The sequence below is a fragment of the Cryptomeria japonica genome, unplaced genomic scaffold (assembly GCF_030272615.1).
Source record: "Cryptomeria japonica unplaced genomic scaffold, Sugi_1.0 HiC_scaffold_88, whole genome shotgun sequence".
NCBI lineage: Eukaryota > Viridiplantae > Streptophyta > Pinopsida > Cupressales > Cupressaceae > Cryptomeria > Cryptomeria japonica.
Window position 1 is genome coordinate 480,289 of NW_026728910.1, and position 12,212 is coordinate 492,500.

Below are 12,212 nucleotides of genomic sequence, written 5' to 3' on the forward strand. Positions count from 1 at the left end.
GAATGGTCCAAGCATCGGACGCGCTTGGGGCGACTACCAGTGACAACCCCTTATCCCGCGACGCGTCCGATACACAGATAGTTCCGAGGCGGCCGAGGAGCCTCACCGCATAGCAATCGGGGTGCGAGGCGAAGGATGCGGCGAGAAGGACCCAACGGCTAGACGGAAGAGGCTTCGGGTCCGCCTCGGAATGGTCCAAGCATCGGACGCGCTTGGGGCGACTACCAGTGACAACCCCTTATCCCGCGACGCGTCCGATACACAGATAGTTCCAAGGCGGCCGAGGAGCCTCACCGCATAGCAATCGGGGTGCGAGGCGAGGGATGCGGCGAGAAGGACCCAACGGCTAGACGGAAGAGGCTTCAGGGCCGCCTCGGAATGGTCCAAGCATCGAACGCGCTTGGGGCGACTACCAGTGACAACCCCTTATCCCGCGACGCGTCCGATACACAGATAGTTCCGAGGCGGCCGAGGAGCCTCACCGCATAGCAATCGGGGTGCGAGGCGAGGGATGCGGCGAGAAGGACCCAACGGCTAGATGGAAGAGGCTTCAGGGCCGCCTCGGAATGGTCCAAGCATCGGACGCGCTTGGGGCGACTACCAGTGACAACCCCTTATCCCGCGACGCGTCCGATACACAGATAGTTCCGAGGCGGCCGAGGAGCCTCACCGCATAGCAATCGGGGTGCGAGGCGAGGGATGCGGCGAGAAGGACCCAACGGCTAGACGGAAGAGGCTTCAGGGCCGCCTCGGAATGGTCCAAGCATCGGACGCGCTTGGGGCGACTACCAATGACAACCCCTTATCCCGCGACGCGTCCGATACACAGATAGTTCCGAGGCGGCCGAGGAGCCTCACCGCATAGCAATCGGGGTGCGAGGCGAGGGATGCGGCGAGAAGGACCCAACGGCTAGACGGAAGAGGCTTCAGGGCCGCCTCGGAATGGTCCAAGCATCGGACGCGCTTGGGGCGACTACCAATGACAACCCCTTATCCCGCGACGCGTCCGATACACAGATAGTTCCGAGGCGGCCGAGGAGCCTCACCGCATAGCAATCGGGGTGCGAGGCGAGGGATGCGGCGAGAAGGACCCAACGGCTAGACGGAAGAGGCTTCAGGGCCGCCTCGGAATGGTCCAAGCATCGGACGCGCTTGGGGCGACTACCAGTGACAACCCCTTATCCCGCGACGCGTCCGATACACAGATAGTTCCGAGGCGGCCGAGGAGCCTCACCGCATAGCAATCGGGGTGCGAGGCGAGGGATGCGGCGAGAAGGACCCAACGGCTAGACGGAAGAGGCTTCAGGGCCGCCTCGGAATGGTCCAAGCATCGGACGCGCTTGGGGCGACTACCGTTGCCAACCCCTTATCCCGCGATGCGTCTGATACACAGATAGTTCCGAGGCGGCCGAGGAGCCTCACCGCATAGCAATCGGGTTGCGAGGCAGATTATTGGGAAGGGAACCCCCTGGGATGCGGCTCAAGCAGTGCCCAAAGGGACTGGAATGCGGAATCACATCGAGAGACCCAAATGCTATACGAGGGCTCAAATCGAATTATCGATTTGGCCACGACATGGACGCATCGGAACGACTACCTTTGCCGAACCACTCGCAATTGCATCCATACCGAAACCAATAGACATTTCCGTTAGAGCCCTCGCATAGCATTCGGGAATCTCGCATGCCCCTCTAAATCGACCAATGCTGGCGCTCAATGAAAATCCGAGCGCTACCACCGTTCGAGCGCCAGCATTGGTCGAGTTAGAGGGGCACGGGGGAGAATGCTCCAGTCAACACCTCCCCTATATAAGTTATTTGTCCGATTCTCGCACAACCGTAGTCTGCCTCGTCGAATCAAACAACGGTCCCAGATTCCGACTTCCGTTCCGTAGAGACCCAAAAGCTAGATGGAGGCTCGCAAGAAAGAGAGTCGGCGCATAGCAATCGGGTTTCTCGAACGTTTAGGGACCGAGCTCACTTGCGGATAGGGCAAAATCCGCCAAGCAACCCAAAAGCTAGACGGGGGCTCGAATCGAATCGCCTAGGCGGCCACAACAACGACGTGTTGGATCGACTACCAGTGCCAAACCATTCAGCAAGACTAGTCTGTGTCGAGGCCGGATAGAGATTCTCAGAGAGCGCCCGCATAGCATTTAGGAGACCTGCCGCGTCCCTCACACTCGACAAATGGTGGTGCACGTTTATAAATCCGAGCGATCCCAACCCTTTCAAGCACCAACATCGGTCGAGATAGAGGGGCACGGAGGGGGCTGCGTGAGACAACACAGTCCCCTATATAAGTTATTTGTCCGATTCTCACACATCCGAAGAATGGTCATCAAATCGGACAACAGCCCAAACTTCCGACTTCCGTCCCAGAAAGCCCAAGAGCTATCTAAAACGTTCATGGCCGGAACTCGATCGCGGCTATACCAGTCCGCCAAGCAACCCAAAAGCTAGACTGGAGCTCTAGTCGAATCACCTCTGTGGCCATTGCAAGGACGTGTTGGAGCGACTACCATTGCCGAACCATTCCGCAGGTCGAGTCCATACCAAGGCCGCATAGAGATTCACGATGAGCTCCTGCATAGCAATCAGGAGACTTGCCGTGTCCATCACAATCGATAAATCCTGGTGCAAGATTTTTGCATCCGAGCGCTCCAACCAGTCGAGCACCAGCATCAATCGACATAAACGGGCACGGGGGGAGGATGCTCGAGAACACTACCTCCCCTATATAAGTTATTTGTCCGATTCTCAAGCAGCCGAAGTCTGGTCATCGAATCGGGTCAAAGACCACAACTTCCGACTTTACCCACAATGCAAGTCATCGAATCGAACATCGGCCCCCGAGTCGGACTCCATGCGTATGTCAGGTCATCGGACCCAAATTCCGCCTTCCTGCGCATGGCGGGCCATCAATATCAACTCGGTCATCGGACCCAAACTCCGCCTTTTTGCGTATGGCACGCCTTCAAATCGGTCATCGGACCCAAATTCCGCCTTCCTGTGCATGGCGGGCCATCAACATCAACTCGGTCATCGGACCCAAATTCCGCCTTTCTGCGCATGGCACGCCATCAACTCGGTCATCGGACCCAAATTCCGCCTTCCTGCGCATGGCAGGTCATCGGACACAAATTCAGACCTCGCCAATATGCCTACGTATCGAATCGGTCATCGGACCCAACTTCCGACTTCATCCATACTGTAGGGTCTTTGAGGTTGGCGCGGTGCGCTCAACCCAGGGAGTCGACCCATCGAAGCATACACCTCCCCTATATAAGCTATTTGTCCGATTCCCACACCTGTGTAGTTTGCACCTCTGACCAGGACATCGACCCCAACTTCCGAACTCGACTGCAACGACGGCACCAGCGCCTTGGTGCGCACCTTGCGACGCACAGTCCCAACATTCGCCTTCCTGCACATGGCAGGTCATCGGACCCAAATTCCGACCTCGCGAGTATGCCTACATATCGAATCGGTCATCGGACCCAACTTCCGACTTCATCCATACCGTAGGGTCTTTGAGGTTGGCGCGGTGCGCTCAACCCGGGGAGTCGACCCAACGAAGCATACACCTCCCCTATATAAGCTATTTGTCCGATTCCCACACCTGTGTAGTTTGCACCTCCGATCAAGACATCGACCCCAACTTCCGAACTCGCCTCCAACGACCGAACCAGCGCCTTGGTGCGCACCTTGCAACGCACAGTGCCAACATTCGCCTTCCTGCACGTGGCAGGTCATCGGACCCAAATTCCGACCTCGCGAGTATGCCTACATATCGAATCGGTCATCGGACCCAACTTCCGACTTCATCCATACCGTAGGGTCTTTGAGGTTGGCGCGGTGCGCTCAACCCGGGGAGTCGACCCAACGAAGCATACACCTCCCCTATATAAGCTATTTGTCCGATTCCCACACCTGTGTAGCTTGCACCTCCGATCAGGACATCGACCCCAACTTCCGAACTCGACTAAAAAGACCGCACCAGCGCCTTGGTGTGCACCTTGCAACGCACAGTGTCAACATTCGCCTTCCTGCACATGGCAGGTCATCGGACCCAAATTCCGACCTCATGAGCATACCTACTAATCGAATCGGTCATCGGACCCAACTTCCGACTTCATCCATACCGTAGGGTCTTTGAGGTTGGCGCGGTGCGCTCAACCTGGGGAGTCGACCCATCGAAGCATACACCTCCCCTATATAAGCTATTTGTCCGATTCCGACACCTGTGTAGTTTGCACCTCCGCTCAGGACATCGACCCCAACTTCCGAACTCGCCTGCAACGACCGAACCAGCGCCTTGGTGCGCACCAAAAGTGCGCACTTTTGGAGGGCACTTTTCTGCGCTCCAAAGGTGCGCACTTTTGGAGGGCACTTTTTGGAGGGCACTTTTCTGCGCTCCAAAGGTGCGCACTTTTGGAGGGCACTTTTTGGAGGGCACTTTTCTGCGCTCCAAAGGTGCGCACTTTTGGAGGGCACTTTTTGGAGGGCACTTTTCTGCGCTCCAAAGGTGCGCACTTTTGGAGGGCACTTTTTGGAGGGCACTTTTCTGCGCTCCAAAGGTGCGCACTTTTGGAGGGCACTTTTTGGAGGGCACTTTTCTGCGCTCCAAAGGTGCGCACTTTTGGAGGGCACTTTTTGGAGGGCACTTTTCTGCGCTCCAAAGGTGCGCACTTTTGGAGGGCACTTTTTGGAGGGCACTTTTCTGCGCTCCAAAGGTGCGCACTTTTGGAGGGCACTTTTTGGAGGGCACTTTTCTGCGCTCCAAAGGTGCGCACTTTTGGAGGGCACTTTTTGGAGGGCACTTTTCTGCGCTCCAAAGGTGCGCACTTTTGGAGGGCACTTTTGTGCACTCCAAAGGTGCGCACTTTTGGAGGGCACTTTTCCTGTGCTCCAAAGGTGCACACCTAGGTGAGCACCTTCGACCACACCTTGTAGCACACCAAACTCTGACTTTCGACTTCATCCGCAATGCAGGGTCTTTGAGGTTGGCGCAATGCGCACAACCAGGGGAGTCGACCCATCAAACCCAACACCTCCCCTATATAAGCTATTTGTCTGATTCTCATACATGCGTAGCCTGCAGGAGCAATTAGGACATCGACCCCAACTTTCGGCTTCTAAACGAAAACAAGGTCTTTGAGGTTGGTGTAATGCGAACAACTAGGGGAGTCAACCCATCAAACCCAACACCTCCCCTATATAAGCTATTTGTCTGATTCTCATACATGTGTAGTCTACAGGAGCAATTAGGACATCGACCCCAACTTTTGACTTCTTAACGAAAACAAGGTCTTTGAGGTTGACGTAATGCGCACAACCAGGGGAGTCGACCCATCAAACCCAACACCTCCCCTATATAAGCTATTTGTCCGATTCTCATACATGTGTAGCCTGCAGGAGCCATTAGGACATTGACCCCAACTTTTGACTTCTTAACGAAAACAAGGTCTTTGAGGTTGGCGTAATGCGCACAACCAAGGGAGTTGACCCATCAAACCCAACACCTCCCCTATATAAGCTATTTGTCTGATTCTCATACATGTGTAGCCTGCAACAACGATTAGGACATCCACCCCAACTTCTGAATTCGTCTGCGTTGACCGCACCAAAGGTGCACGCCTTGGTGCTCACCAAAATCCGACTTCCGACTTCTTCTGCTATGCGGGGTCTTTGAGGTTGGCGCAGTGCGCACAACCAGGGGAGTCAACCCACCGAATGCAACACCTCCCCTATATAAGCTATTTGTCTGATTCTCATACATGCGTAGACTGCAGCAATGATTAGGACATCCACCCCAACTTTTGACTTCTTAAACAAGACAGGGTCTTTGAAGTTGGTGCAGTGCACACAACCAGGGGAGTCGACCCATCAAACGCAACACCTCCCCTATATAAAGCTATTTGTCCGATTCTCATACGTGTAGTCTGCAGCAGCGATTAGGACATCGACCCCAACTTCCGAATTCGTTTGCATTGACCGCACCAAAGGTGCACGCCTTGGTGTGCACCCTGGAGTGCACTTTGGTGCTCACCTCGGTGCACACTTTGGTGTGCACCTCGGTGTGCACCAAAGGTGCGCACCTTGGAGCGCACCAAAGGTGTACACTTTGGAGCGCACCACATAGGGTCTTTGAGAGGTTGGCGCAGTGCGCACACCAAGGTGGGTGTTGAGGTGCGTGCCGAGGTGGGTGGGTGCTAGGGTGCGCTCCATGGTGGGTGCCAGGGTGGGTGCGTGCTAGGGTGGATTCCAAAGAGGGTCATAGGGTGGGTGCCAAGGTGGGTTGGTGATATAGTGGGTTCAAAGGTGGGTACTAGGGTGGGTTCCAAGGTGGGTCACAAGTTGGGTGCCAGGATGCGTGGGTGTTAGGTTGGGTGCCAAGGTGGGCTCCTGCGTGGGTGGGTGCTAGGGTGGGTTTCAAGGTGGACGCGAGGGCGGGTGCCAAGGTGGGTAACAAGTTGGGTGTTAGGATGGGTGAGTGCTAGAGTGGGTGCCAAGGTGGGTGGGTGCTAAGGTGGATGCCAAGGTGGTTCACAGGGTGGGTGGGTTCTAGGGTGAGTTCCAAGGTGGGTCACAGGTTCAGTGCTAGGGTGGGTGTCAAGGCGGGTGTCGAGGTGCCTGGGTGCTAGGGTGTGGATGCCAATGTGGGTCATAGGGTGGGTACTAGGGTGGGCTGCAATGTGGGTGCCAAGGTGGGTAACATGCTCGGTGGGTTCTAAATTGGGTGCCAGGGTGGGTGTGCACCCACCTTGCCCGAGGTGGGTGCCAAGGTGCTAGTGTGGGTGGGTGCTAAGGTGGATGCCAAGGTGGGTGAGAAGGTGGGTGATAGGTTGAGTGGTAGGATGGGTGGGTGCCAAGATGGGTCACAGGGTGGGTGCAAGGGTGGGTAGGTGCTAGGGTTGGTGTCAGGGTGGGTGGGTGCTAGGTTGGGTTCCAAGGTGGGTGCGAGGGTGAGTGTCAAGGTGGGTCACAGGTTAGGTGCTAGGATGGGTGAGTGCTAGGGTGCAAAGGTGCCAGGGTGGGTGCTAGGATGGGTCGATGCTAGGGTGAGTGGCAAGGTGGGTCCACAAGTGTCAAGGTGGGTGCCGAGGTGGGTGCCAAGTCGGCGACTGCTATGGTGGATGCCAAGGTGGGTCACGGGGTGGGTGCCAAGTTGCTAGGTTGGGTTCCAAGGTGGGTGCCAACGTGGGTGCTAGGGTGCGTGGGTTAAAGGGTGTGTCACAACGTGGGTGCCAGGATGGGTGCGCACCCACACTGGCCAAGACGGGTGCGGGTGCAAGGTTGGGTTCCAAGCCCGGTCACAGGCTGGGTGCTAGGATGGGTGGGTGCCAAGGTGGGCACCAGGGTGGGTGCACCCACCCTGGCCAAGGTGGGTCACGGGGTGGGTCCTAGGGTGGGTAACGGGGTGGGTACTAAGGTGCGTGCCAAGGTGGGTCATAGGGTGGGTGCCAAGGTGGGCACCAGGGTGGGTGTGCACCAACCCTAGCCAGGGTAGGTCACGGGGTGGTTGTCGGGGTGGGCGTCAAGGAGCCAAGGTGGGTGGCAAGTAGCCAAGTTGCGTGCCAAGGTGGGTGTCGGGGTGGGTGCCAAGGATCCAAGGTGGGTGCCAAGGAACCAAGGTGGGTGTCTGGGTGGGTGCCGAGGTGGGAGCCAGGGTGGGTCCCAAGGTGAGTGCAAAGGTGGGTGCCAGGGTCAAGGTGAGTGCCAATGTGGGTTCCAAGGTGCCAGGGTCAGGGTGAGTGCCAATGTGGGTTCAAAGGTGCTAAGTTGGGTGCGAGGTTGGGTGCGAGGGTGGGTGGGTGCCAAGGTGTGCTAGGTGGAAGCCCGGGTGGGTCGGCATCCCATGGGTGTCGAGTTGGGTGCCTGATGGGTGCTTCTTGTCAAGTTTTAGTCGTCGGGACTCATTTCGAGCCTTAGAGGTCGTTTCTTGTCCGGTTGCCCTGTCTTCGACCTGGGAACCCAATTTTGGTCCTCGGGTCCCATTTTTTTTTGTCTCGCATCCCACTTTTGGCCTGTGGCCTTTTCGGGGTCGATTCTCGTTTTGGGCATCAGAGCATGTTTCTTCTCCTAAAACCCAATATTTGTTTATTAAGTCTCGGAACACATTTTTGTTCTCGTGGACCCATCATGGGTCTTGGAACGCATTTGTGGTCCTTGGGTCCCATTTTGCATCCCGAAACTTGTGTTTTGGTGCTTGATCCCTATTTTGGGTGCCCACCTTGCACCAAGTGCGCACCCGGGGCAAACCGAGCGCCTTGGTGCACCGGGGCAAGATCGAGCGTGCACCCGAGGCGCCCCGAACATGCACCAAGGTGCACTCGACCCACATGTGAGCGCAGGTCGTTGCGCCCGAGGTGGTGTGTGGGCACCGCGTTGCAGACGGGACACTGCACGCACACGACGCCCCCTCCAGGTGCACGCACGTAGGCCGGGCCGGGTGCACACCCGACGCCCTAGCAAGGTGCGCGCACCCGGGCAGGGCTCACACTTGGCGAACGGGGCGCACTTCGCGAGGGAGGGTGTGCACCTCGACGGGGGTGGGTGGCCGGGGTGGATTCGCACGTGGGTCGCGGTATGCTAAGTACACACTGCGACAAGCTCATAACGGGTGCGATCATACCAGCGTTAGTGCACCGGATCCCATCAGAACTCCGCAGTAAGCGCGCTTGGGCCGGAGTAGTACTGGGATGGGTGACCTCCGGGAAGTCCCGGTGTTGCACCCTTTTTTAGTTTTTCGGCCGGGCGTCGCAATGCTATTTGAATAAACCTTTTGCCCGTTTGCGTTCTCGTCGGGGCCGGGCCGGGCCGGGGTGCGCTTGCCCGCACTACCGCGCGCGCGGGGGGCGACACCGAGCGCGCACCCGAGGCACCCCGCGCACACAGGCCACGGTGCAACCCGGGCGTTGTGCGGCGCACCCCGGTGCGCCCGAGGTGCTGCGCGCGCACCCAGGTGAAATCGGGGTGCACCTCGGCCAGTGCGCGCTCGGTCGAGTCGCGCACGTTGGCCAAGGTGCACGGTGATGTTTCTTACTCTAAGGTTCCGCACCAGACGCCCGGGACAGGTGAGCGAAGCTGGGCGGGGCCGGGGTGCGCGGCCGGGGCAGGTGCACGCAGCTGGAGAGAGCTTTGGAGCACACTTCGGAGCGCACCAATGATGCGCTCCATTCAAAAGTTTCCTGAAAAGGCAAAAAAAGTGAGATTATAGAATTCCCACTTGAGAGATTGTAAAAAAAAAAATTTAAAATGAAGGAAACGCGGGTGCCAAGGTGTGCGCAGCCCAGCCAAGGTGTGCGCACCAAGGCGCCACCCTGGCGAAGGTGCACGCAAGGTGCGCACCCGAGGCAAACCGGACAATTAACCCAACTTTCGACTTCGCGCGCACCTTGGAGCGCACTTCGGAGCGCTCCTTGGTGCGCACCAATCTTGGGCACCTCGGAGTGCACCATGGCGCCCACCAAGGTGCGCACCCGGGGCAAACCGAGCTCCGACTTCGTGCGCACCTTGGAGCGCACGAAAGGTGCGCACCATGGCGCCCCCCCAAGGTGCGCAGCCCAGCCAAGGGCTGGTGCGCATCAAGGTGCGCACACCTGGCGAAGGTGCGCACCCGGGGCAAACCGAGCTCCGGACTTCGTGCGCACCTTGGAGCGCACAAAAGGGTGCGCAACCCAGCCAAGGGTGTGCGCACCCCGGTCAAACCGAGCTCCGAATCGTGCGCACCAGAGGTGCACGCCATCGTGCGCACCTTGAGCACACGTCGGAGCCCTCCTTGGTGCGCGCCGATGTTGCGCACCTCGGAGCGCACCCGGGGAAAACAATGCAATTAACCCGACTTTCAGACTTCGTGGGCACCTCGGAGCGCTCTCGGGTTCGCACCTCGGAGCACACCGAGGTGCGCACCTTTGATGCGCTGCCTTCACCAATTTCCAGAAAAGGCAAGAAAACATGAGAAGGTGTGCGCACCGAGGTGCCCACCCTGGCGAAGGTGCACGCGAGGTGCGCACCCGGGCAAACCGGGCTCCGACTTCGTGCACGCCGCACCTTGGAGCACACCTTCGGAGCGGCTCCTTGGTGCGCACCAGGGCGCGCAACCCAGCCGAGGTGCCCACCCCGGCGAAGGTGCACGCGAGGTGCGCACCGGGGGCAACCGGGCTCCGACTTCGTGCACGCCATGGTGCCCACCGCGGCGAAGGTGCACGCGAGGTGCGCACCCGGGGCAAAACCGGGCTCCGACTTCGTGCACGCCGCACCTTGGAGCACACTTCGGAGCGCTCCTTGGTGCGCACCATGGTGCCCACCAGGGCGCGCAACCCCGCCGAAGGTGCACGCGAGGTGCGCACCCGGGGCAAACCGGGCTCCGACTTCGTGCACGCCGCACCTTGGAGCACACTTCGGAGCGCTCCTTGGTGCGCACCATGGTGCCCACCAGGGCGCGCAAACCCCGCCGAAGGTGCACGCGAGGTGCGCACCCGGGGCAAACGGGCTCCGACTTCGTGCACGCCATGGTGCGCACCGCGGCGAAGGTGCGCACCCGGGGCAAACCGGGCTCCGACTTCGTGCACGCCGCACCTTGGAGCACACTTCGGAGCGCTCCTTGGTGCGCACCAGGGCGCGCAACCCAGCCGAGGTGCCCACCCCGGCGAAGGTGCACGCGAGGTGCGTACCCGGGGCAAACCGGGCTCCGACTTCGTGCACGCCGCACCTTGGAGCACACTTCGGAGCGCTCCTTGGTGCGCACCATGGTGCCCACCAGGCCGCGCAACCCAGCCAAGGTGTGCGCACCAAGGTGCACGCGAGGTGCGCACCCGGGGCAAACCGGGGTCCGACTTCGTGCACGCCGCACCTTGGAGCACACATCGGGGCGCTCCCGGGTTCGCACCGGCGTTGCGCACCGTGGTGGGCACCTCGGAGCACACCAAGGTGGGCAGCGAGGTGCGCACCTTTGATGCGATGCCTTCACTAATTTCCATAAAAGGCAAAAAAAAAACGAGATTTTAAAATTTCCGTTTTGAAAGATAGTGAGAAAAAGGGAATGCTGGTGCCATCTTGAGCCCGCCCTGGTGCGCAGCCCAGCCAAGGTGTGCGCACCAAGGTGCCCACCCTGGCGAAGGTGCGCGCCCGGGCAATTAACCCAACTTCCAACTTCGCGCGCGCCAGGGTGGGAGCGCACCCAACAACCGGGCCTGGGAAGAGCCAATGCGAGAAACCCCACCAAACGCTCTGACAAAAAAAGAGGGGGCGCTCCAGTAACCCCGCTTCGGAGCGCACCCTGGGCAAACCCAGCCAAGGTGCCCACCCCGGCCAAGGTGCAGGCGAGGTGCGCACCCGGGGCAAACCGGGCTCCGACAACGTGCACGCCGCACCTTGGAGCACACTTCGTAGCGCTCCCGGGTGCGCACCTCAGAGCACACCAAGGTGGGCAGCGAGGTGCGCACCTTTGATGCGCTGCCTTCACTAATTTCCAGAAAAGGCAAAAAAAAAAGGAGATTTAAAATTTCCGTTTTGAAAGATAGTGAAAAAAACGGAACGCGCGTGCCATCTTGAGCCCGCCCTGGTGCGCAGCCCAGGTAAGGTGCCCCACCCTGGCAAAGGTGCGCACCCGGGCAATTAACCCTACTTCCGACTTCGTGCGCGCCAGGGTGGCAACCGGGCCTCGGAAGAGCCAATGCGAGAAACCCCACCAAACGCTCCGACAAAAAAAGAGGCGGCGCTCCAATAACCCCGCTTCGGAGCGCAGCCGGGGCAAACCCAGCCAAGGTGCCCACCCCGACGAAGGTGCACGCGAGGTGCGCACCCGGGGCAAACCGGGCTCCGACAACGTGCACGCAGCACCTTGGAGCACACTTCGAAGCACTCCCGGGTGCCCACCGGCGTTGCGCACCGTGGTGGGCAGCGAGGTGCGCACCTTTGATGCGCTGCCTTCACTAATTTCCAGAAAAAGGCAAAAAAAAAATGAGATTTTAAAATTTCCGTTTTGAAAGATAGTGAAAAAAAAGGAACGCGGGTGCCATCTTGAGCCCGCCCTGGTGCGCAGCCCAGGCAAGGCATGCGCACCAAGGTGCCCACCCGAGGTGCACACCCGGGGCAAACCGGGCTCCGACTTCGTGCAGGCCGCACCTTGGAGCACACTTCGGAGCGCTCCTTGGTGCGCACCATGGTGCCCACCAGGGCGCGCAACCCAGCCAAGGTCTGCACACC

At 59.1% G+C, this 12,212-nt stretch overlaps 1 non-coding gene across 1 annotated transcript; it reads left to right on the forward strand.

The window, feature by feature from the left end:
- Positions 1-8,623: 8,623 nt before the first annotated feature.
- On the forward strand, positions 8,624-8,740 carry LOC131864550 (5S ribosomal RNA). Its single transcript, XR_009363317.1, has one exon. It is a non-coding gene; the product is annotated as a 5S ribosomal RNA (ribosomal RNA).
- The last annotated feature ends 3,472 nt before the right edge of the window (positions 8,741-12,212 follow it).